We start from the raw sequence: 26,323 nt of genomic DNA on the forward strand, positions 1-26,323 counted from the left end.
GTATCTACAGATTTGACCATGGGCTTACTGCCCATAGCCAAAGTTTCATGGACACAACAGTAACAGCCACCTTCCCACTTCCATGGAAAGAGTTACACAGGAGGTACCCAGTGAGAATGCAGCTGCTGAAAAATTTCAGAGTACGCCCTCAAAACTCCACTCTTCAACAGGTTAGCTTTGCCCCCAAAGTGGCATTCCCCACACATAGTGTCTATGCAGGAGGCTGCAGAGACTGCTCAAATCCCCACAGGGGCAGAAATGAGGAAAGGCTGGTTCTCACTGAGACTTTAATGCTGTTCTTTGCATTAAGAATCAGGCCTTACAGAATGGATGGAAAACAGCCCATGCTGAAAATACCAGTATCTAGTAAGGGTGTCTTTTGTAGTGCCAAAGTAACAATATCTGTATGAAAGAAGCTGTGCTTGGGAGCTTGAATGTTAAAATAATGGTATTAATTCTGAAGGGAAGGAAAACTCAATAAAAAGCAAATTCAATCATCTTCAAAAGAATTCAGTGCATAGCTCAGAAAACACTGGCAGAAGATAGATGCCTTTACCACAATAGGAAGACAAATAAAAATATATTGGAAAGGGGAACTTGCTTTCTTGGAACTTTACTGAGAGTTCTAGAGGCCTTTGTTGCCACCTAGTCAGAAATTAGCAAGCTTCAATCCAGCTTGCTACCACTTAAGTTTTGAAACATATTCTAGCAGTTTTTCTTTAAAGGTTAAACACAAACAATTTTTGATAGGTAATTTCTGATACATTGACAAGACTAGTAATGTGCAATACTATAAAGTCTGGCTAAAGATATTTCCAAGAGTTCTGCTGGTCTTCACCTGTGAAGAGCCACTATCATTTCATTCCTGTCTCTTCCCTGAAAGTAAGCAAGTAGCCCACCCAAAACACTGCAACTGAACAACACAAAGTATGTGCACTTCACTAAATTTTATTTCTCTGCCCAAGCAAGTCATACCACTGAACACTGCTTTTATATAAATATTTGAGCATACCATGTTTATTTAAAATATATATATATATGTATAACCAGGAAGGACTTCAGAGAAACAAACTGCTCTTCCATTTTCTTAATTCCCAGGTGCCTGAATAATGGGTCAACTATATAATTTCTTCTTACTCTACTTTCCCAGGTGATGAAAAGCATGGTATACACTCGAGGCTGTATTTTTCACATACTAAAAAACTCCAACAAATTTAAGATAATATGTGCACACACATGCACGAGGTATGCTTTTTTTTATTCCTTAAATCATTTTAAATGGTTTTCTTTGGAGTCCCAAAGACATATATAGATTTAGCTTACTTCTGCCAACATGTCTGAACAACATATATATTCAAAGTAGTGTGTCTTGAGAGATTAAGGTCTGTTTGTGCTTTTACTTAAAAGTGCTGATGTATCATGTAAGATGTATAGAAATCAGGACTGGTAATTCTGGGGATAGGTACTAGGTTACACTGTATGTTTATTGACAGAGTCAGGGTGTCCACAAGGGTAAGGTCTAGATCTGCTCTCTCCCAAATTCTGACAAATCAGCTGCAAAACTGACTTGTGATAAAATTAGTTCTCTCAGCTATACACACAACAGTCATTTTTGGTCAATAATGTGTGCCACAACAACATGAATTCTTTTTATGAATGGTGTTTTACAGTTCAAGTCTTCTGAACAACCCACTGAGTTAAACTACTCAGTTCAAACAAGTTCTTTCACAAATTTTGGCCATGTTATGGCTGGTTCTTCTTGAATGGTCCAACTAAAAGATTCATCATTCATAAACACACACTGAAGAGGTTACAAATCCATTTCTAATGGAAATTTGGGGGCTGCTTACCTTTTCTATGTGCCATTTCCTTACTCAAGATGTATGACTGGACACAAAACAAGCACTTACTATTGCTACTCCAACTACGTTGCTGGAAGAGAAAGAACAGTGCCTATTCTTCTTTAATTCCCCTCCTCTCTCCTTTAAGAAAAACCTCAAAACCAAAAATATGTCTCAATACACAATTTCAGGAAAACCTCTTAGGCTAGAATCTGTGGGACTACCTCAGTCTTGATTGCTGTAACAAAGCAGCCCTGCTTATCCACGTACTTCAGAAAGTATCATGACCCTAAGCCTAATTTTATACTCTGATTTAGTTAATATTTTTGCATTACTCAACAGCTTTTACCTAGCCAGAGCACATTCTCAAGCACACATACACAACAATGTGTTGTTAATTACTCTGTTGGTGGGAAAGTCTGTCAGGTTTCTTACCTTTTATTTTTAGCCACTTCTAAGTTCTTTTAGTCCAAGTCTGAACCGGGGAGCGGGGAGCATTTATTTCTATTAATCAATCAATGATGGCAGTGTTGGTGCACTCTAGTTTTTCATTCTGACTGCAAAGCAAAATTAAAAGCTATATTTTGCAAATTTACGCATTATAGATTGTAGCGGCAGCTGGTGGACTGCTGCTGAGACAGACTGTCTTTCCCCTTCCAGTCCCCTGTGACCGAGATGGAAGAATTACAGGACAGCACTAGCAGCTGCTGCTGCTGCCCCAGAAGCAGCAAGCCAAGGTCTCTGGAAAAATAATTGGGGAGGCGGGGGAAGGGAAGAAGGGGGACAAAGAAGTTGGGGAGGGGAAGGCATTGCCAAGGCTGACTGCACAAACAACACCCTGCACCTCGCCCTCAAAAGAAACAATTGAGCTGGCTTGGGCTTCCTTCAGTAGACACAAGTCTCTTAAGCCATTATGAGACTCGAAAACACTACCAGTTTTTGATAAGGACTTTTACAGAATTAAGAAAGAGTGAGAAAAGGCAATATTCCTTCCAGTCCGATGCTTGCAGCAGTTTGCTCTTGAATCCTCTAAAAATAAAGCACAGTACAATGAGCAACACCCTTCCTGGTAGCTTCATGACAGTCTTTCTATGGAGCACTCTACCATAGCACAGCACAGTCTACAAGTCGATTCATGCCCTGTCTGTGTCCTGTGAAACAGGGGTAACCAAATCCTTTCTCACACACACAGGCAGTCACGAAGATAAATAATTAATGACTCCAAGACATCATGTGCAAACACTAACAATCACTCATTTTTAGACAGATTTGAAAGCGAAACTAGTGGAAATTATGCCCATTTATAAAAAATCCCCTGCTCATTGCAAAAATCAGCTTGCTTATGTATTTGGTCACCTAAGCAGTGACTCAGTGCAAGCAAGAAATGCCCATCTTAAAACTCATCTCAACAGGGTTGAAAAATACACTGACTGACCAAACCACATCCACCCACATCTGAAAACTTAAGTTCACCCCAAAGCTTTCATGTTTCCCAGTGGATCTCCCGGGATCAGGCTGGCCTCTGGGGTCCCACTGAGTGGGACAGCAACACACCTCACTCCTTGTGAATGAAGAGCACCCTTTACAACAGTCACTTCCAGTTTGAACAGAAGAGACCTGTGAATGCTCATTTTCAAGAGAGACAATCTGTTATACACAAACCACACATGGGTCAGGCATGCATGTCTCACTGCTCCTTCTACTAAGAGACTTCAATGCAAGATACTACTTGGTCCAGTGGACACTGCTTCATTATCACAGCAGTGGCAAAGACTTCCAGATTAGCCACAAAAGATTTTTTTGAAGAAAACATTCAGCTATTCCAAAAGAAAAAAAGAAAACAAACATCACTGCCACCACAACAGATGTAGCTTTCTATGCCCTGTTTAGAAAGACTGATTAAAAAGGCATGCATCGTTTTATTTCTGTATGGGAGAATATGCTTAATTTTAAATATATAGCTTCTCTTTAATTGGAGGATCTGTTTTCATCCAGCATATTTGGTTATTAAAAAAGAGAAAAAAAAAGAAACAGGAAAAAACAAAATATCAAAATTTCTTAGAATTGATCTCATACACATAAGCCAAGAAATATTTATGGTCAGAAGAAAGTGCTGCTGGCTGAAACAGTTTGCATCGGTTTTGTTGTGTGTCAGCACCCCTCTCAAGATAAGCCGAGAACCCTGTAGACAAAACCAGCACCATTATAAGCAGACACAAGCCTTCTCTCAATGTTTGTATTTCACATTCATTTTGGGAAGCTAAGCTAGTGATTGCTATCTGAAGAAACAGCTTTTGATATATCATCAATTTCCTGGAGAACATATCAGTTTATAGAGCGGAGGTTTTCAGCCTCTTATCTCATTTGATACTATTATGCTTTACATTTAAAAAAATTTTTTTTGAAAACTATAGTTAAAATATTGAGATGCCGGTAGAAGACACTTACTTCCTCAAAATCTAACTCCAGGTATCAGCTGCTGGGATTATCAGAGACTCAATCTGTTTAGAAGTTTTTGAATAAAATTAAATAAATCCTTTCTCCTTGGCATATAACTTCCTACATTGTTTCTAAACTCAGAGAGTATCTAGTCAAATTACTTGGACGCAAGTCTCAGATTAAATCCACCACCATGTGCACTTTTAATGCACATAGGAAAGAAGTTTCAGCAACATTAAAGCATTTCTGCTGCTCCAAATGCTTCAAAAGTCATGACTTCAAGGTGGTACAGTGATGATAAGGATTAGAGCATAGGTCCAGCATTTATGTCACTTTATAGCTGTGTAAGTGAGTAAAGGGCTGAGGACAAGAAAGGTTAAATTGCACAAGACCCTTCACTGTCTTCCTAAAAGTCAGGTAAGGAACAGGGCAGTTTTTTTCCTCCATAATTCATGAGGAAGGATTTATAAAATGGCTTGGAATATTGCCACAAGACAACCAAGTCATGTGGCCTCAGAAGTCCTAGCATTGCACACATGGAAATGAGGATCAATAGACACCAATAAATAGGGTACAATGACACCCTGCACCCGAAGCAGCCCATTTCTAGTAGTGATATCATGTGTCGCTATACTGAAAATATTAGCTACAGCAGGTCTCTTCCTCAGCAGCAGTTCTCTCAATGACATGTCCGACACTCAAATGTTATCTGAAGTTACTCATCTCAGTGACTATACTGCCTCCTTCTCCTCCCTCCTTTTTGACCCAAAGCTATTTTTGAACTTGACCTTCTTTCAGTCTCTCCAGTAAGAATAAAGCCTTTGATTTTTCTAGCGTTTGGGATCATGATGGAGAGGTAGGCACCATCCACTGTTCTTTGTGTAAGAATGCTTTTTCCTCTCCTTATATAATCTCTGTCACTCAAATTTATTTACCCACAATCCATTTGTTTCATTTATTTAACAGATCACCATACCTGTATGTTTTTTCTCCTCTTGGCTGGGAAGCCTCACAACACAGAAACTTAAGAAAAGCATCTACATCATGAAAATTAATTCAGCAGATGTTTCTCCTTTGCAGTAAGTTACCTTGGTGTAAGTGGTTTTAGACCTATTATATATAAACACATATGGAGGTATTTAAGGTATTCTGTCATTCACTTCACTTTTCAAGACTGAGAAGTCTGAAGTTCAAGAACATAAGTTTGTTTTGAAGACAGCGTGGCCTTACCATACACACATTTTCATAAGACACTTGAAATCGCAGACTGTGCCTGTATTTCACGTTCCATAAACACACGTACATCTTCTACACTTGAGCAATTATTTCACATTTCATTAGAAACATGACACCCAGGCTCACACATTTAGCCTGAAGCTTCAGGCTGATAATGCACTTTGCACATGTATGCATGAATGCACATTGTCCAAAAAAGAATCAACTGCAAGCTTACCAAAGGAAGAAAGCAGACATGCTGCAAAGTACAGTATCTCCATCAGAGAGTATTACAGCTACAAATATTCTGGGAGCTTGTATAGTACCTTCATGTTACAAGTAGTAAATTGGGTTTGGGTGTATTCATATCCAAAATAACAGATTTACCAGCTACAGAAAACAAAGACAAAGCCTTCCTAAAAATGCTGGATGTTACCACAGGTATAACTGTGATAACTGAATCCAGTTATCAAAACTGAATCCACTCCATTAAAACTGAATCCTCTCCATTAAACTGTTTGCAGAAGTCAAGCTACATTTTAGCAACAAAATGAGCAAATGTAGTTGATTCCCTGGTTTCATGTATAAACCCAAAATGTCAAAGAACCAGGTGGTTATTACTCAAAATCTTTAATAAGACATAATTTGAAATTAATATCTACAGTCACTGTGGATGAAGCGAATAAGCATTGAAATTAAACTCCACCACAAACCCTATTTCTAAAATACCTTCAATTAATTATTAAGATTCATTCTGAGTAAAGAATTTTCATTCTACAAAGAACTGGAGAGTGAACCTGGTATCAGTTCAACTTTAAATAAACTTTGACAATGCTTAAAAACACTTTGACAATGGCTATTAAAAGAAAAGCTCTATTTTTGCCAGACCGATCTATTATTGAGGTTCGTACTGAGGAACGTAGTAAGTTGCTGGCCGATTACTTCATTGTGTAATTATTCTGAACTTATCATATACCCATCATCTCATAAGATAATGTGGCTTGTCCTACAATCTTCCTATTTTCACGCCCAGCCCTTGTAAGACGCTAGAGGCACAGGTTGGTTTGGCAAGTTTCTGGATCAAAACCATATCCGGCAATTCTTCAAACTGATAGCAATCAAAAAAAGTCGCAACAGATTCAATGGCTAAGGACAGTGAAACCTGTCTTCCAGATGTTTTCCTTCAGTGAGATGGAAGGGAAACAGGCCTTAGCTGTCTACCACCAATGAGAGCAGCATGAGTATTTCAGCTGAGAAAAGCAGGTGCTGAATTATTCTAAAACTTAGTGTAAAAAGTGTTGCAGCATCAACAAATTCATTGAAACGGCAGTACAAGTGGCACAGTAACATAAGCATCAGGCCACTATGTATTTCTAGTGTGCATAAACTACAATACCTGGTATACAGTATGCATTTAATAACCAACACAGATCTCTCCCGTTCTGAACTTCATGCAGCTCACTGCTGCACCACAGTAACTAGGACATGTCCCTTATTTAGGAAGAGAAGTCCCAGAAAATTTCTGCATTAATTCATTTAACAAAATAGCTGGAATGAAGTTCTCTTCACAAGCTTATAGCCTTATGGCTTCACACATACTTCCTCAATAACAAAACTTACTTGTTGTGGCACATTAAAAAGAAAAATGTGACTAAAATCTATTTTTAATCTACAAGCTTCTGGAGAGCTAGTATACAGATGTACATTTCTTGTACTTGCATATGTAATCAATATTTTACATTTTCTATTTTTACTGTAAAATGACAGCTCACAGGAGTAACTGCTAACTGCACAGATCGCTAGAGACACACTGGGGAGTTCTTTGTCTATGGACTTTTTCAGGAAAGACCACTGCCTTTAACTTGAAAAAATACCCAGTAGAAATGGTTGGAAACTGAAGCTTTATCCTCTGTGAAAGTAGGCTATAGATATGAAAATGAAAGTTTAGTCCTTTCTCATAAAAAACAACAACAAAAAAAAGGAAGCAGAAGCAGAGGGTATTGAAGTAATTTAAAATACAGTGAATAACATTTATAGTATTTTATACACAGCAAAGCAGTAGGGACAGAAAACGCGCTATGGTGGGTTGATCAAGTCATCCCTCTAACTGAGTATTCTGAGCAGAAGATACTTAGGTAGGCAGGGCACATAAGCCCAGCTTACTGCCTTTACTCCCCAGCACCACAGCCAGCCAGAGTAGGAACATGTGCTGCCCTTCATGTCCGTTCATGGAGCTGTCAGCCACAGCTGCGTTCAACCTGCTGATCTGCCTTCACAGCCTCCTACGGCAGCAGCTCTGCCAGGTAAGGCAGTTCTCCCATTGGCATAGCCAACACTTCTCTACAAATACGAGTCTTGCACTATTCCCTAGTAAGATGTTAATGCTATCTTTGGAAAGACCTGTAAAAATAATGTCCAGTATCCTCACCACTCTTTTTGTGTACTGGTATGCAGCAGCCAAGCACACCTCTTGACCATGAGACTTTTCTAAGAATTTCCCATCACACGGAGTGCAGCAAGAAGAAAACAGGTATTAGCCTATAACAAATTGGCCCATCTTCTAGATTAGAGAAAATCAACCTCTTCAAATAAACAAACTGTTGTTGGGGTTCCCCCCTAAACCACTTGGAGCACAGAAAGATCACAGTCATGCACCCCATTCGTATGATGGCCACTTTGTTATCTGAAAAGGTTATGAACCCCCGACCAATCAGCCTGTTACCATTGCCATTCCCACCACTGGAAGTTAAACACTATTTCAACTTTACTTTTTGTCAGTGATCCTTTTTTATTATTATTTTTAACAAATGTTCCCACCACCCCAAAAGCTGTAGTTTAAACAAAGTGAAGGAAAGACAAGGAAAGACAAGGGAAGACTGATGTGGTGAAATTTGCTGTCCAAGACAGCTAGGCTACTTGTGTGATGATTATCTGTTTCTTGCAGAAAGAATGATCCGACGCTACTATTTACATGTTTAAACTAAACCAGCCCAGTTTGTCTCTAATGGTGCACAGAATAATCATATGAACTATCTAGCTAGCAGATCTGAATGGCAGCAACTTCTGCCAGAGGCAGCAATGAGCTGCTGAGAACACATGCTTTTCACAGCCTAATACTCTCTCTAAATTCAACCAGAGCTGTCTGAATGATGACTACATTTGAAAAGAGGTATCAAAATCATTACGATGGGCCATACATGTGAATTTAGAAGGAATTTCTAAGGCACAAAGGGGAGAGAGGCATTCATCTCCTTTAGTATATTCAACCACAGGAGTGCCCCTGCCTCTTCTTAAGGTTAGTGTTAGGGATCTGCTCTGGAAACACCCACCTTGGAGCTCAGAACTTTCCACCATTCTGGACACCTGCTGACACCTGCTACAAAAGCCAAATACTTGTGTTTATACTTATCTATCAATTGCTCTGATTCATATAGAAAAAACCCCAACCCTCAGTAGAGTGCTCTTTCACCAGCCATTTGAGCCATCTTTGAGTATCTTGCTCCCCTTCTCTTCCCCTCTCAGTGTTTGTTGACTGGGCAAGTGGTGCACAGGTGATACAGTGGGCTGAGACAGAGGAGGAACACTGGTGACCAACGTGTCATTTATTTTTTTTAAACCCCTAATCTACATATTTGGAGGGGCAAAGAAACAGAGATTATACAATTCACCCTTGACATTCTGCCAGATAACTTCAATCCTGTAAAATGCCCCCTAATGACCTGAATATAATACCATGGTGTTACAGTGTCACTTAAATACTGCAGGGTTCTTCCTCTGGCAGTGCAGTCTGCAGATTTAATATGTAATGCACAGGATTATAATGCCACTAAAATATTACTTAGTGCTGCTGAAATTTCAAATTAATTCTGGGAGCTAAATCATTATTCAACTCTGCCTTTGCCTGGTTGTTTTAATAACAGTGATTTTAGAACTAGAAGGTTGTTACTGTCTCTTCAAGGCTTGCTCAAAAGGAAAAGTAGCCTCTAAACTGTCAAGCAAGTTAATGCAGTGATGCATGGATGTTTGTGACTAAAAAAATAATTTGAGAAAAATGGGCTCAAATATTAAGAGAGCTCATAGCAATGTGGCTGATGGATCATTATATTATTTCACAATAAATTAAGAGACTAGGCCATTTTTCTCTATATTTATGTATGTGCACACTCCTATATTCCCATCTACCACCACCCTCCTCCACAGACAGATTTCATAATAACTGAGGGGACATATTCTTGATGAAGCAAATGACATAAGTGCTGGTAACTGATGAAACCGATCTTTGCCAGTTGAGGATGTGGCTTTCAAGTCATTCTGAGCTCTAGTTATTCAAACCTAAATAAACAAACTTGAACTTTTTACAGCGCTGAGTTTCCTCTTCCTGAATAATTCCTGTTACTAGTGAGTATCCTGTACTTTTAGTTAACTACAGCACTTCAACACTAAGATGGGCCAATCCTTGACACTGCATTAGAGCCAGTGTACACAATAACTTGCTAACATATGAAGTAAGGGAAGACAAAAAACAGTGGATGGGCTGATCATAAAAGCAAGTTTCTATCCTCTGAACGTTTGCCCATTTTTAGCACTGTGTTTAGATTACCTTCTGTTTCTCAGTTAAAATACCAGGCTGCTCACTTCTACAATGGGGTTTCTTAAATCTGGGAAGTGTTCCCAAGATATATTGAAAAAAAGCCCCAAACCAAAACCCCCACAAAAACAGTGGTAAATGAGGAACAAGACAGGGCCAAACACACAGGCTGAAAACAACTTGTGGCAGTGAGTCTAAATTAGGAATAATCAAACTTTCTCCTTATTAAAACTGTTACCTACTTCCTCATTCATTAATATTGTCCTTGTTGACACTTGCAGCCAGGCCAAAGATTTTCCCCTCCCTCCAAATATAATTTCCTGCTATTGACAGACACATTCAAGTGCGGGATGTGTGTATGTCTACATGGCATACTGCAGGCAGAGGCGAGCCTTCTTGGCCACCATCCAAGCCAGCTGTAAATGAGCCAGCTCCAAACTGGAAGCTGTGTAAGCACAATTAGCACAGCAGTAAGCCTGATCTAACACATCCTGCCAAGAGACCGAGCTTATTAGCTCGAGCTCAACACAATGTGAACGATGGATATGGGGCTTCTGCTTTGGCTCCACACAGAATGTGGGCAGCTGAAGACAAGCACATCAAGCTCATATCTGCCCAGGAGACATGGTGTAAGTACATCTTCTCTTGGGGAATGCCCTCTGCTGCAAGCACTGTTCTTTCCCTCCACATAAACTCCCAAAATGCTCTGACTGGAAACCAGCAGGACCTCAGCACTGTGAGCAGATAGAGCGAACAGGGTGCAAACCTCTGAGGCACTATAAGAAAAAAGGTACCAGGCAGGTGTTTCGGCACCAGGCACCAAAAAGGCCAAAGGTGTGAGGGAAAGGCAGAGCAAAGTACTGCAAGACTCTGCAAACTGATAAAGAGCACTCCATCTCTGGCTTCTATCAGGTCCAGAGCAATAATGACCAAAAACCATTACCATACTGTAGATGTTAAATGGACTCAGCACAGGTGGGCATCTGTCTCACCAACAAACAAAGAATTCACTCTTTCTGATGGACATCTGAACAGTCCAAAAGAGGAATATACTCAGAGAAGGAAATCTGTTATCAAACTGGGACCCAGAGAAACCAATGTTCCCCTGGTGCCATAGTTTTTATTAAAGAAGCAGTGATAGTCTAGTGGTTGGCAATAGTAGTATGAGAAAATTATGAATTCAGAGCAAAATGAGACAAAAATCAAAGGGTAGCAATGAAAATCATCGGGGGGAAAAAAAAAAGCATATTTTAAGAAGACCACCTGAAGAGACTGGGAATGTTTACATTTAAAAGGACAGTAATAAAATGGTCATTGCTAAACTATATTTAGCAGAAACCAAGTTAGTGAGCTTCTGCCCACCCAGTAAGAGCACACATGGGCAAGAGGAAATTCCACTAAAGTGCCCCAATCAAAGTCAACAAAGAAAACATGTTATTCAACACATAACTATTTTGTTGCATTCTCTGTCAACAGACTGTTCCTGTAGCAAACACTTAGTATCTTTGGAAGGTGGTGTTCATACCTGTTCTCTTTTCCTCCCACTCTACAGTAAAGGAGTATTTTTAGCTTTCAGTTTGAGCTTTCTGATGTATGGGACAGGTATAAGCAAGAGAGAGAAGGGACCCCACAAGGTGTGGCAGACACACTCCTCCACACATGCAGATTCTGCAGATTAACTAGGTTTATTTTGACTTCTGAGATTTTTAGATTACATTGCGTATATAGAGGTTTTCCATGATTTGCTAGCTGAAAGTATTTTCTTTGAAAGGCCTTAGTTTGATCTGTGGTGCAGACTACACATTCTCAGCAGAGTACAAGCAGTTTATATACTTTGTCCCTGTCCCTTGCCTGATCATCAGTTTGGGCTATAAACCTGCTGGCATTTCACACAGAATTTCTCACACTCTGGTAACACAGATCTCAGTCATGTATATCTTTATGATTCCAGGCAGCATTTGAATCACTGATACGTGCTTCAAAGGAGTACTTTTCTTCCCTTTTCCCTATCCTTTCATAAACTTCTAAAAACATGACCAAATCAAACCCAATTAATCACACCAGGTTAAGAGACATAGACAAAAGAAAACCTGAGAGCTGAGATTACACTTGCACTGTTCTTTTGTCTTGAGAAGGAAATAATTTTCTCTCTCTTTTTCCACTTGAAGGCCTGAAAAAGAAAGCTATGCCGTCAGAAATATCAAGGCCTAATAAAATGTGTGGAAAACCAGTTATACCTTGAACTTACTAGCTTCAAGAAGGTGAAATAGAGAAATGTAGTTAAATGCTATTCAGTATGAAACATTTAAAAATAAACAATAGTAAGATTATTGCAGGTTAATTTAACCTTATTTAGATTTTTCAGTCATTTAAAAACACATAGAGTCATCAACCATTGTTCAGACAGTGACAACTGTTCTGAAACAGGATCTCAATTTACACATACATCTAATATATCTAAAATATACAGAATACATATATGCAAGATATAAAAGCCCAATAATCATTCAGTCCCTTTACTTACACATTCCTTCAGTGAAAAGACAAAAATTCTTGGCTTATAAATCTGCTGATCCAAAATACTCTATAAAAATGCATTTCCAATAGTCAGAAGAAAACACTGAGGAGATAAACATGATTAAGGGGAAAAGAGAGGGTAGAGAAGCAAAATATTTGCCAGTTAGCTCTGAATACTTTCGTATTGACCAAAAATAAATATTCAATCTGCATATTATTTCTTTTTGAAATACTTCTTTGCAGAGAGGAATGCAAGTTAGCATCCTTTATAAGGCCATAAGAATCTTGTACATATCACCATAAAGTAGGTCTAGTACAGGATACATCAATCTCCCATGCAGTGACATGATAAACAGAATCCTTGAATACTGATTTTATTTGGTCTCCCTTCAAAGCAATACTTACTTAAAAAAAATAAAAAGAAAAGAATCAGAAGCCATCTGCCAAAGGAAGTACCTCAGACTAAAAGACCTGTCTACACTCACTATGTGTATACTGCTTTTTGTTTAGACAAAGTAAAACCAGGGTAGATTGCAATGTGTCTGCAGAAGGTTCTTCTATTTTTAACTTACACTGTCCTGCCAGTATCAATTCAGGCAGATAGAAAATCCTTCATTAAAAATATAATTTACTTTGGTTGCTTTTCACTATGCTGAAGTGACATCTTTCCCAACCACTGTCAAAGGCCATTAGGAACACAGAGCTTTTGAGAACAAGTTTCAACCATGACTCCTGTTGGCCTGCCTAAACAAAAGTTTCCTTGGGAAGGCTTGGGAATCCTTAGATGGGAAGGGGCAAAGCCAAATGTCATGACAAGTATTATTCAGATACACAAAGTATCATTACAAAATTATAAAAAAATCTTTGCACTGTCTCATAAAGACACAAAGTGACAAACCAGTGAAATATCCTAAGGAATGACACAAAACTTTGGAACATGTCCAAAAAAAAGAAAGCTCTTATACACTATTTCTGTTACCTAAATAGGTGGAATTTTTCACCTGAAACTTGGGGGGGTGCTACAGCATTTAATAAAAAGTACAACACTGAAGACGACTCAAGCACGAAGTTACCAACATTTTACTCAGCTGTACACATTTCTATATGTCCACCTGGAAAAAGCCCCACATACACAAGCAGATAAGCTCAAATTAAAACACAGTTTGCCTTTGGAGTCATGGCATACTTTTACAAAAGATGACTTTTAAATACCAGAACATTTATATTCAAGCCAATCTCTGAAACTATGTTTTTCCCTACACGTCACAGTCCAAGAGTTTCAGAACAACTTCTTAGCTTCATCCCATTCCCTTCTCAATCACCTGCTCTAGCTAGAGACCAGAAGAGTAGGAGTCAGACAATGTGACAATCTGTGGCAATCAGACATCACAAAATTTATCGAAACAAAACACAAGACGTACTCTATTAAACTAAATGATTCTACACTTCATGCATTTCCACACTAGGAGAATATAATTCAATAATTAGCCACTCTTCAAGAGAGAATTCAGAAAGTTCAGTAGGGGACAGGAGAAAGGGGTGAAGAAGCTCTACCAGTGTGCAGAATCCAAGCCCTTGCTCAATTCCAGATCTACCCATGCTCCTCCTCAGAGTGCCAGTTTGGGGCCTGAAGTTGGGAAAAAAGCAACTCTTCTGTTTCATACTTAAAAGAGAAGCTCAAACTATGCTGCCTTTTTGTAACTTCTGATGTAATAAATAGTCTGATTGAGCATCAAGCCTGTCTTGATATGGTTATACACCTCCCACTGACCATGTCCTGAGCAGCCTCATGGAATACACAGGCTCATTGCTGGGGGATTTTTCACAAAGGCAATCTGGAACAAGCAGTTCTTATCTCTGGCTGCTGCTTACCAGCTCCTGTTGCACTGCCTTCTCCCCACCCCTCCTGGTAGTGTCAGGACAGCTTCATGGTGCTGTGTAGAGAATGGACTTGGTTAAGCTAAAAATAGTCCATTCATCCTCCCCCTCCCTCCTCATTTTTGCCAGGTTATTTTTAAAACAGATCAGTTCTCTGCCCTTGTTCAACAGGCAGCTTGGCTGGAAGGGGAAGGGAGAAGGAGAAGATGCAGCTCTGCCAGGCCAGGGTGTAAGAGGGACTGCAGGGTCCCTTCAGCCCACCCTGCCAGACATAACATATCCATGGCATTACAGACACACAGAGGTCCTCATAATCCCAGTTTAGCTGGTGTTTGTGAAGTCTGAAAAGGAGCACATACTATTCCTACAGTCAGAAGGAAGAGGTTTGCATAATCTTATCCCTCATATCCCAGGAGCCAGAACTAATTTCTGTGCTTTTCTGATTTGACTTGGGGATTCTACGCCACGGCAGCAGGACTTAGGAAATGGCTCTTCACTGTAACCTTGTCTGAGTGCTCATCTTTTGTTTGCATTACTCTGCCTTGCAAGATGACAGCTATCAAGTCAGATTACTGAATGTCACTCACAGTGACACATGCCAAAAGTAAACCATTAAGACCGTCTAAATAAGAGTTAGGCTTAATATGCAGGTTGCCAGGTATTACACCTAGTAAGAAATAATTCTAGACAAATTCAGCAATTAAAAATTATTAAATATTTTAACTTAGTTCTTAAAATTCACTGGACTAGTCAAATAAAAACTCTTCTGAATTCCTAAAAGAACCCTACATTTAAAGTGTAATGAATTTAGGCTGCCAGAAAGAAAAATAGAGCAATTTTTTTTAAATCCTCCTAATCCCCACTGTTTTTTCTGTGTGTTTATGAAGCCTCCGGAAATACCATGGCAAACATTCCAGCTCTACAGCAGTGAGGCCACATGACCCCAAGGCACAGCAAGGAAATTCTTTCCCAAGTTTCCTTATGGTACAGAAAAGTGAATTTCATTTTATTTTTGAAAATGAGGATCCAAGTCTAGGGAAATCTCCAAGAAATTTTCAAGAGCACAGTTCTGAAAACAGAGTGTTTCTTGATGTGGTGGGGTTTGGTTTCGTGTTTCCTTTTGTTATTTATTTGCTGCATTTCTATGCCTGCACATCGTATTTTTTATTATCTAAGACCAGCATCTTAGACCTATATTCAGGGACCATTAAATACAGTACACCATTTAAGGCACCTCTAGAAACTACTTGTAATGCTCTCTAAATCTTCTATCAGAGTTAAAATCAGTACTGCTGCATTTCTTAATTTAGCCATGATCTTTTCCTGACAAAAATTATGGCACTTAAAACCTCTCCTCCTTCTTGTCTCTCAGGATTATTTCAGCTACCAGTATTAATGAAAAGATTTATGCAAATGAGCTTTGGTAAACATTATGAAAAAAAAATACCCAAAATCTGAACCTGAATCACAACCCTGCATTTTCACAAACAATCATATGTACATACTTGGAAGTAACTCAAATGTAGGAGTATTGATGAATCATAATGTAACAGGTGAGTATCAGTTGAAATCTGTGGTTCTCTGAAAACAACATAGAAGAAAGCATTGGGAAGGAAAACAGTCCTCCTGCAGTAGAAATGCACAGCAAATGACAGGCACTCACCACTAACTTGCTTTGTAACCATGTCAGAAATGCTTCTAATTATCAGAGGTAAAAGAAGGATGGCATTTCTGCTGGAAGCAAGTTTTACACTTTACTCTTTCCTCTCTCTTCTCTTTCAGCCTATAAATATTAGTCTTACACATTTTTCTCCCATACAGCTCTTGAAAAGTTGAGTTTTTCAAGGCTGAGAGCAGACAGAAATGTTCATCAAGAAATGCCTTGAGGTCAACTGTCTGTAACTCATCAAAGTGCAGCACTGAAAATATGGATGAGGAGGATTATATGAGCATGGTAAAGCAGATTAAAAAAAACCCAAAAACCTATGTTTTGATGATCAGTAACATTTTTTCTTTTTGGAAATGGGTTCAGTTATGCACCCCCAGTGCATAACCCACAGTGATGGTCACAGGGTACCAACTCCCCCCTAATTTCAGGTGCATTCAAAACTACAGATATATGAATGTGTCTTTAGTGCTATTTCCCAATATATGGAAATGCCACTGCGATATGACAAGGAGCAAAAATGGAGATGACCCACATAGCAGTTTAAGCAGAGGCAGCTGGTCTACAAGAAAATTATGATGTAGGCCAAATTCTTGAGAAGCACTGAACTACACTGAAAAAAAGGCAGAGATGAGCTTACCTATGGTTTACAAAGTACTTAAAAATATCTAAAAGAAGCTGAAAAGCAAAGGAAAAGCAGCAACAGAAAAGGTCTGCAAAGATTTTTTTTTTCTTAAGTGAGGGAGGAAGCAGAAACCCTGGAGTGCCCACTCTGTGCTTTTTTAAAACTTCTATACAACAGCTGGACATAAGATATTGAACACGTTATTGAAACTACTGTTCTCTTCTACTCAGGGATTTCTGCTTAGTTTATTATAAATGCACATTTATTGGCAGCAAGTAGAACATATTATTGCTCTGTTTTATACCTCGAATGGCTCACGCAAAGAGTAATTTGTTTGTATTCTGTATCAGGATCAATACCGTACCAGGGATAGCCCGAGGAATGTTTATGCTGAGGGCTTTGCTTGTGGGGTTTTGTTGTTGCAATCAATTGACCAAACAGGGCTGCTTCTTAAAACAACAAATAAACTATGATAGTGACCAGATCAGCCATTCAAGCATCAAACACAACACAGTGTCTGGAAAAAGAATGAAGGCCCACAAGTGTTTTTACAGCTTGATGATACACACAGCTTTCCTACCTGAATATTTCCCACCGGCCTTTCTTCCTCTCAGTAGCTGGGGACTGCTTCCTCAACACCCTCACATAACAAGATCCATTTTCCTGCAATAAAAATACAGACATATCATGCCTCCATTCTCCTGCATAATACAGCAGCATCTGAATCAGCTCAGTGAAAAGACCTGAAATGAATTAAAAGTATTTAGGAGTCCAATGACCAAGCCAAAAGGGCCAGATCTGAGGCTGGGTTGGGGTTCCAGCCCAGCTCTTGCCATCCCCAAGCTTTTGAGACTCACTCAGTGGTTTAAGTATTACAGGTTTTCATGCCTGTAACAATGAAATGAGGAAAAGATAATGAGAATTCTGCTGAGGTTTATATCAAAATTTCCTGAGCCAAATGGTAATTTTTTTTCAGTTAAAGGTCATGGTGATGTCTTTTATTCTCTTTATAAAGGGTACTCACTGACTGTTGTGAGCTAAGTACCATTACAAAAGATAAACCAACCCCCAAACACTGCTTAAGAAAATACACCAGAATACCTCAAAACCACCATCCTCTCTGTAGCAAAACAAAACAAGTTTATGGATTACACTGGCACAGCACTGCAACTTCTAGGAAATGTTTTTTTAATTAAAAAGAAAGATTGCAAAGGGAGATGGGGGAATGTTTACGGGCAGTCTGTATTTTGTTACATGCTGTTTCAGCAGGCAGACAAGGCATCCTTACAGCATTATGCTACCAGGCTCCAAAACTCAGCAAATATTGAGAAAAGTGACACAGTGACTACATTTTGCCTCTCTTTTGACTAACGTCCAAGTAACTTCCATGCAAAAGAATTTTCTATTAAACATGAAAAAGCAAATACTACCGGAATAAAAACCCAACAGAGCAAACCCCACACAATTTGCAACCAGTCCAGGTTCCTCCCCAAGGACCAGCTGTTGGAGCGGACACTTTGATAACAAATGATGCAAAAGTCACAGGTGACTTAAAAATGCAGAAGAAAAGCCTCAAGTTATTACAAAAAACTTGTAAGTTGCATTCAGTGTTTGTTCTGCAGCCATATTTACCCTTTTCAGTGATAATTCACAAAGAGTAAAAACATGACTGAAAACCTTGTCAGAAACAGTCATCCCACCCCAACACATCCAGTGTCACCAAGGGACTGCCTGCTTCATGCAGGAACGCTGCCGGTCTTCTTGTCTCACAAAAGGCAATTTTAGAGAAGTCACACATTGACAAGCAATATGGGTGAATGATTGGCTTTTAAGGCCTCATTGAATTGTGAATGTTCTCGCCCACAACGTATTTATTCTTTACCAGAAGTTTTCCCCAGTGCTTTTCTTCTGCTTATTCAAGGCAGGAAAAACATGTTAATTGATTCAAACTTAGTATGTGTTACCATGACTTTCTCAGCTAATGCAGACTTTAATGAAGTTGCAATTAGTTATTTCAGTTTGTTTCTCCAAAGGAAAAATTTTTGTTCTGCCTGCCCCAAGATCTGGGTACCATTCTAGGTGTAACTGGACTGGACTTCTGTCAGATGAGGCTATAGCATTTACGTGGACACTTGAACTTTACCTCTCACTCCTCTCTCCTGGACTTTTGCTTCCAACACTGCATTTGTGTGGCTGCATGGTTAGCTGGAATGGGGGAACTAATTTCCTTCAGCATGTTGTCTCATAAACAGCTGTGCCAACACAACACAGGGAGCGGGCACAGGATGGGAGTGATCAGCCATCATGGCAGAGGATAGGAACAGAGGCTGTTTAAACCAGCTTGAACTGCACTGCTGCAGCACACTAACCCAAAGCTTTGCCCCTCTCCTCTGTGCTTTATTCTGCCCATATGTAAAACTGGCACCACAATCCCTACTTTGTTTTGTAAAGCACCTCTTAAAATAAAAGGGTAATCCACTAACATTTCTGTGAATTCACATTACCGACCACCCACCCCTTTTACAAACCAGGTCCAAGCTGATTCTAAGGACTCTGGCATCCCCACCAGCATCTGCTCCCTGGTTTCCCGGCACAACCTGTTCAGGGGTTGTACAGTGTCCCCCCCCACCACTCCAGCCTGTTCCGTGCCCCCACGCCAGCCCCCGCTCTGCCAGCACACTTCAAAGGGTCCTGCTGGGAACTGCAATCAGCTTCCAAAAATAAAATTAGCTTCATAAAGCCTGATCCCTTCTCTCATCCTGTTTCTAGAAAGATCCCCAAAACAGTCTCACTGGCAAAGTTCAGGGGTAGCAGGCTACACCTGAAAATGAGAATAGATGGTTAGAAGAAGTGTCAGCTGGAAAGCCATTCCACCTGGCTTGCCGCAGCCACCCTTTCCAGGTGTGCTCTAAGCCTTACTGTGGCACAATAACTTGATGCCGCACAATTCCCTGCCTCTCCCACATTCCCACCTGGCTCACGGCCCCGTTGCGCAGCGGCTCGAGCGGACTCTGGGAAGCACCAAGTCCTTTCTGCAAACACCCACCGCTGCCCGCTCAGGGAGCTGTGGGGTGGGAACGGGGGAAGGAGGGGAACAGCAGCGCTCCAGTCCAGCCGGGAGGGCTTCCCGCTCCTTCCAAATCCAGCAGAGGGAGCACAAAAACGCACGGTTTTTTTGGCCTAAAGTGTTTTTGGCTACGAACCGCTCGATGCTCGCAATGCCGGACACTCTGTGTTAGGCTACTCCTACAGTAACCTGTATGTGGTACATTACGAGTGCACCACAGGCAAAACTCTTGCTCCGAGCAGATCACACCGTAAAAATCAACACTGTGAAGGAGTCGACCAGGACCGGCCAGGAAGGCTGCAGGAGCTGGGGGGGAGGAAGGAGAGGCTACTCAGCAGGGCTGCCAACTCCAGCGATTTTATCGTCTCCCCTGCAGCACTAGGAATTTTTCCTAAAGCCAGCTCTCCAAAGTCTCATCATCACATAAAAATTTCAGCTTTCAGATCCTTGCTTGGTTTTTTTTGTTTTGTTTTGTTGGGGGTTTTTTTGTTTGGTTTTTTTTTTTTTTTGTTGGTTTTTTGTTTTTTTTTTTTTTTTTTTTTTTAAGGGATATATTTATCTCTAGGCTTCCAAAGTTCAAAACTAAAGCCATAAAAATAAACCCCAAAGATTTTTTAAAAACAGGAGAAGCAATACAAGAATCCCCCAAATCTGTTGTCTGTACATCACGGGCAAAAGAATCTCAACTCTGGGAATTTCACATAATTTTACTTAATTTATCGCCAATTAACACACTGTTAATTACTGTTTCAGAAATTGAGGAGGAAAAACAAAGGAGACTAAGCAGTTCAGCAACTACTCAGTAGTTGACCTTTCCAAGGGTCAACTTCACTCAACCACCTTTTCTCGCCCCACCTGTCCCAGCCTAACTTCCCTGGTTTGTGCCATGCCTTACCCTCAGCCCAGCCCATGCTTTTGGTGAGGCGAGAGGCAGCGCAGGCGGCCGCGGGGTGTGTGTGCAATGCCTTCTCTGTCTGCTCCTCACTTCTCATTTGTCCTTAGGCTGCGCCTTCGCTCCATTTCCCCTGTGCAAGGCTGGACTCCTCCTCCCCAGGTCCCAGTGTCCCCCAAGGATGCCCTCGCTCTGGCCTCGGCTGGCCGCAGCTCTCAAGGGTGACTCTCACTGCACTCTGGGGCAGACACGATCCCTCGGGGACACTGCTGAAGGGCAGCCCAGGTGATGCCCCCCACCCCTGCAGCCCCTGCTACCAAACCCACCAATTTTGGCCCAATATACTACACAGTTTCAACATTTTTTCTTTTAACATGGTGCTGTTTCTTAGTGATTTTGCCAAAATTAATGGAAAAGGTATGTGTGTGTGTGTGTGTGTATATATATATATATATATATATATATATATATATATATATATATATAAAAAGGAAACACCCAGAGCAAACTGTGCATTACAAGTCTTAAAATTAAAGCATATAAAAATACTGTAAGGGGGAACTGGAGGAAATCCAATAGGGAAGTAACAAAGAGTTCATCTTTAAACTTCCTAATCTCAGCTGTATCACTACAATGGACTTGGGTCAAGCACAAAGAACTTTCCTTGCTTTCTCATCACATCCTGGTCTTACCTGGTGGTTGCCAGATTTTAGAGACAAGTTTATTAGAGATCTCTCTGGACTATCACAGATAGTCCTGGAATCCTGCTTCTTGTCCTCAGCCTTCCCCTCTGAGGAAAGCAAGAGAGACCCCAGGGTATCTCACTGTCTACACCTCAGCATTCAGCCTGTGCTGGACTTAAATAACTGTAAATAAATCAATTTCTAAAGGTAACCAAGAGTAAATCCTTCAGTTTCCATACACAAAATACCACTTGGACTCTACATACCCAAACAAAAATGGAGAGATAGCAAATAGAAAACACCCAAACAAATTCTTGAAAAACAAAAATACTGGTAAGATAGACAGTTAAAGTATATTGTACAATCTTCCTATGGAAATGCATAAGGCAGATGCATTTTAGGGTATTTTCCTACTTTCAAAAATTATTTCAAAGTTCCAGCATTATTCTCCTCGAACTGCAGAACATGTTCAAACTCAAAATTCCTATAAAACCACAGCATGTCAGCAATCCCAACTTCTCATTTATCCACAGCTGTAACTGGGTCATAAGTGAAGAACACGAAGTGCTGCTCTCCCTAAATAAGCTTACTGGTCAGCTATGCAAAAACATTAACAAACTCTACAGAGAGTTTAACTATTATATGCAGGCCTTATTAGGTATCGTAGCCCTCTATCAGGACTTTTTAGAAACTTGGGCTTTCTTGAAATTCTAAAGCAACTCAGAATCAACAGTGAGTGTATGTCTGACAAGCATCAGATGCCATCCTCATTGACAAACAGCTGGCTAGTATAATAAGAGAAAAGCAAAAAAATGTTGTTAAAGTAAGCAATGCAAAATAGGTGAGGGTTTTGGAGAGGAAAAAAAAGAGAGACAGAGAGAGACTAAAGTCAGTGCAAGTTGGTGTGTTCCTTCCTGGGCAGAGACAGAATACAGGATGAAAGTAAAGCTGGGAAGACCTGTGCGGAGGGAAGCAGGACTGCAGCTTCCAACAACTATCAACTTTGCCTCCACCTAGACTTGGTCCTCAATAATCCTTACTAAAACAAGAACAAAAATCCACACAAACACATCGCACCAAAACGCAGCAGCCACATGGCTGTAAAATACAGAGAATTATCTGATGGAACAGACAGGATGCACACTCCTTCCAAACACAAGCAGCAGAAAGCCACAGAAAGTGGCCACACTGCACTGGAACTTGCCATGTGCCTCACCTGGCAGCACCTAACACATCCTCCTCCCTGCCCCAGCAAGCCCTGGAGTCAGCCTCCTGCCTTCATCCCAGCAGGGCTCCCCATGCCCCACAGAGTCCCAGGAGAACCCTGGGCCAGCACTCCTGCACTACCCCGTTTCCTTCTGACATGTTCCCAAAATAGAAGCAGGTTCTCACAGGAGGCTGCTACATTGAACAGCACAGCCACTCAGACACTTGCTCAAACTGGTGGCTCCTGTATCACATCATTACTACAACTAGTCCTGGGAGATTTCTCAAGCTCACCCTGTTAGGCAGAATGCTACAAAGGTACAGCAAAGTAAGAAAGAATCACAGTAGTAACTATGTAAATTTTGCTTGTGTTTTTTCCATCTTCTTTCTCACCAGGGTGTAGAAGCAAAAGTTTTCTTTATTTAGTCACCATTTTCTCAATTAGTTTTCCCAATTTAAAAAAACAAAAAACTACCTTTAGTTTTTTCTCTGCATAAACAGAAATGAAAGCCTTGTATTTCACATTATCTCAAAAAAATGAAACATAATTGAAGTACACATTTTCTCAGCTGTAGATGAATTTGCAATTTTTCTTATTTTAAGATGGAAGGGAAAGGTCCAGGTTGTTGTCATACCCTACATATTTAAGGATTAACAGCAGCAGTTTGCAGTATCACAATCTCCAGTTTAAAATAACAAAATCCTTTACTTCTCAAGTTGTTCCACAAAAATCTAGTCACTGAAAGAACCTCTTTTCCAATCTTACTCCCTTTTTCAGCCTGCATCTAAGATGGGTCCAGTGCACCTAAAAACATGGGCATGAGTAGGCCAAGATTGCTGTAGTCCATGTCTCTGCTCTCTTGTCACAGCCCCGGAAACCCTGAAGTCCCTGGGGCAGTGCTGCACCCCACCTCCCTCCTAGCCCCACACCCCAGATTTAAGGGGCTGCACGTGAATCAGTAGAAATAGATCAGGGGTTTTAGCAGGAACAGGGAGAGAGGACTGGAAGGACAGGCATTTCAGCACATCTTTGTGAAACCATAATCTGATGGAGGTGGCTTTGGCCTGAGCTGAAATAAGAAAGATTTGGTGTGGCTGCCCTGTGCAAGGCAGTCCAGACAGCTCCTCCTCCAGCCCAACAGCACCCAGCCAGCTACAGTCAGTCAGCCTGGGGCTGATGGACCCAAACCAACCGAGGTTTGCAATTCGTTACCATTTCACAAGTGAGCGTCGCAGTTGCGGCTCCTCCCCAGGCCGCAGCAGAACATTAAACTGCATCTGTTTGTAGCAGAGGACCGAGTTGCCAACTCACAGGCGTAGGATAACAAGCACTATTAATCTTGGCTTGAACTGAACCATTGTTCTGGAGATTGGACATCTCTTGTAAAATCCCATTATTAGAGACCATTTGCCATCTATTTCCGTAGAAACTTTTTTAGTTTGTTTTGTTCTATTTTAGAAAAAATTTCCCCCTTTCCTTTTCCTTAAGTCCTATTGTACTTACAGAGCCTTAAACAATAATCCACTCAAGCACAACCATGGAAGTGGCTTGAGGGAACAAAAGCTGCTTCTGGCATAGCCAGTGCATCTGACTCTCCCTGCATACAGCTGCCTGTTATAGCCTCTGCAGATTTGCAGAGCACCAGCAGCTACTGATTTCCCTCTGCTCCTCCTGTGTGTTGGATACAAAATAAACTGTAAACATGAGGAGTCTACTCAAATTGTACTTGCAGCATCAGCTAAGGGAACAGGTGAGTCACAAGCAAGTTCTGCAGCCTATCTTGCTAAAGGTATAAGGAGAAGACTGACCTGAAAAGAAAGCAGTAGGCATGAGTAAGACGAATAAAAAAAAAAAAATCTAACTCCAGGGAGACAAGGCAGTGAAAGTAGAGTGTCTCAGGCTCTGCTAAAGAAGCTTATTGCCACATCTAGCAGTTAGCACCCACCCAAGTAGAGTGCCATCAACTTAATTCTCAAACGAGACTAGCAGAACAGTGAGACAGGATTAGACATGCTTGTTTTTAACCATTCTTTGCTCTCTCTGGTGGAATACTATCAGCACAGCATTGGCATCAAAATTACTACCCTTCAAAATGTGCAGAGCATGTTTTTTAATTTTACATGTCGCAGTTATGTCATCTAGAGTTATTTATTTTTTAATACAAAGTGCTAAAACATATTTAATCTGTTTTGAGAAAAGAACAAATTGATTTAGTGAGGAGTTCAAGGCTCTCCCTGGAGACACTCAACCACACTCAGAAATCTGGATATAAGTTGAGACTTTGCTAAAGTCATTTTAATTGTAGGTCATAAGAAATGTCAAGATATAAACCACCAAGGAATACTAAAAATTAAGCCATCATCTCTGGGAGTAACAAATGTCTTATATTTGGCAGTAGAATAATTTCTAAATCTTTACAGCATTACTACTTAAGGACAGTAGCAGAGCAAAGGGCTTAGAACTACATGCAACATGTGTGCATTATTTTTGCCGGGGGGCAGAACCCAAAACTTACATAAAGTGAAAAAATACTGTGGTGAAGGAAACTTACACCACCACCAATAAAAATGTAGTGTTTTAACTTTTTCACTTTGTTTCACTACACTGAACATCTTCTGTTAATAAACAAGTTTTGCTTTGTTTTGGTCTGAAAATAATTCTCCCTAATGCAGTATGGAACAGGGTTGTGTATACAGTAACACATATGTGCAAAAACGGAGCACCAACGTGAGGAAAGCTGGTTTTTAAGAAAACTTTAAAAACAAAGAGAAACCCACAAAGACCACACTTCTAGAGCTTTGTGCCTAGGTTTTACAAGGAAAAACTCTTCATTTTTTCTTAGCTAAAAAGTACTTCTTAAACAGGTGTTTTCCTGTAGAAGGTACACCCCAACTTCTGCATTTTTGAGCTGGATCCCACATTTACTAAAACTCTTTTAACAGAACTTAGCTGAAATCCCCAAAATTTTCCTTTCCCCACTTACCTCAAATAACAGTGATAAAAGAGGTCTCTGACCTTAGCAGATCAAAGTGAAAACCCCTCAAGTTTAACCTTCTTAAAACAGAGGAAGTTAAAAATTAAGTGCATTTTAAACACCACAGAACTATAGCAGCTCCTACTAAAGTATCTAATGGAAACATATATAAACCATTTCATTCTTCCACATTCTCCAATCTGAAAGTTAAAAGGTCAGCAACATAAAATTAGGAGCAGATTTTTTTTTTTTTTTACCATCTCTGCATAATAGCCTCTTAAACTTGATCAACATACAGATTTTCCTTTCCCGCCCTTACGTTCCACTCCTGGGAATGGAGATGAGGTGGCTATTTCCCTGCTTTTAGTTAGATCAGAATGGAACTCAGCAGTGAACAGCATTTTGAACAGAAAGCGGTTCAAGTGATGTGAAGACCCATATTAAGGGAAACAAGCTCATGTATGTGGAGGGGGAAAAAAAGTAATTTAACATCCTATATTGCTGCCAGTCAACTCAATTACAAACATCTATTTTGCTGGGTTTAGCCACTGTCCCTAGCAGGTATGCCAAGACCTGTGGGTGAAATTCCATTTCTCTAAATGTGAAGGTAGGCATTTCATAGAAGTTTAAATCTATCCTCTGCCAAGTCCATTTTCTTGAGTGCCTTCACATCAGCTCCCTGAATACTGCTGTACTCTAACCACCCTCTTCTGTAATACTAAACACCACGT

General features: G+C 40.3%; 1 protein-coding gene across 5 annotated transcripts in view; it reads right to left on the bottom strand.

Moving 5' to 3' along the window:
• ZMIZ1 (zinc finger MIZ-type containing 1) overlaps nucleotides 1–26,323 on the bottom strand; it is a 344,034-nt gene that overhangs the window by 206,125 nt on the left and 111,586 nt on the right. For all 5 annotated transcript variants that reach the window (XM_069019269.1, XM_069019267.1, XM_069019274.1 and 2 more), the window contains one exon: nucleotides 17,350–17,432. The gene's annotated coding sequence lies outside the window, so the exon portion shown is untranslated. The remainder of the gene's footprint in view (nucleotides 1–17,349; nucleotides 17,433–26,323) is intronic.

Source organism: Aphelocoma coerulescens, chromosome 6, assembly GCF_041296385.1.
Source record: "Aphelocoma coerulescens isolate FSJ_1873_10779 chromosome 6, UR_Acoe_1.0, whole genome shotgun sequence".
Lineage (NCBI taxonomy): Eukaryota > Metazoa > Chordata > Aves > Passeriformes > Corvidae > Aphelocoma > Aphelocoma coerulescens.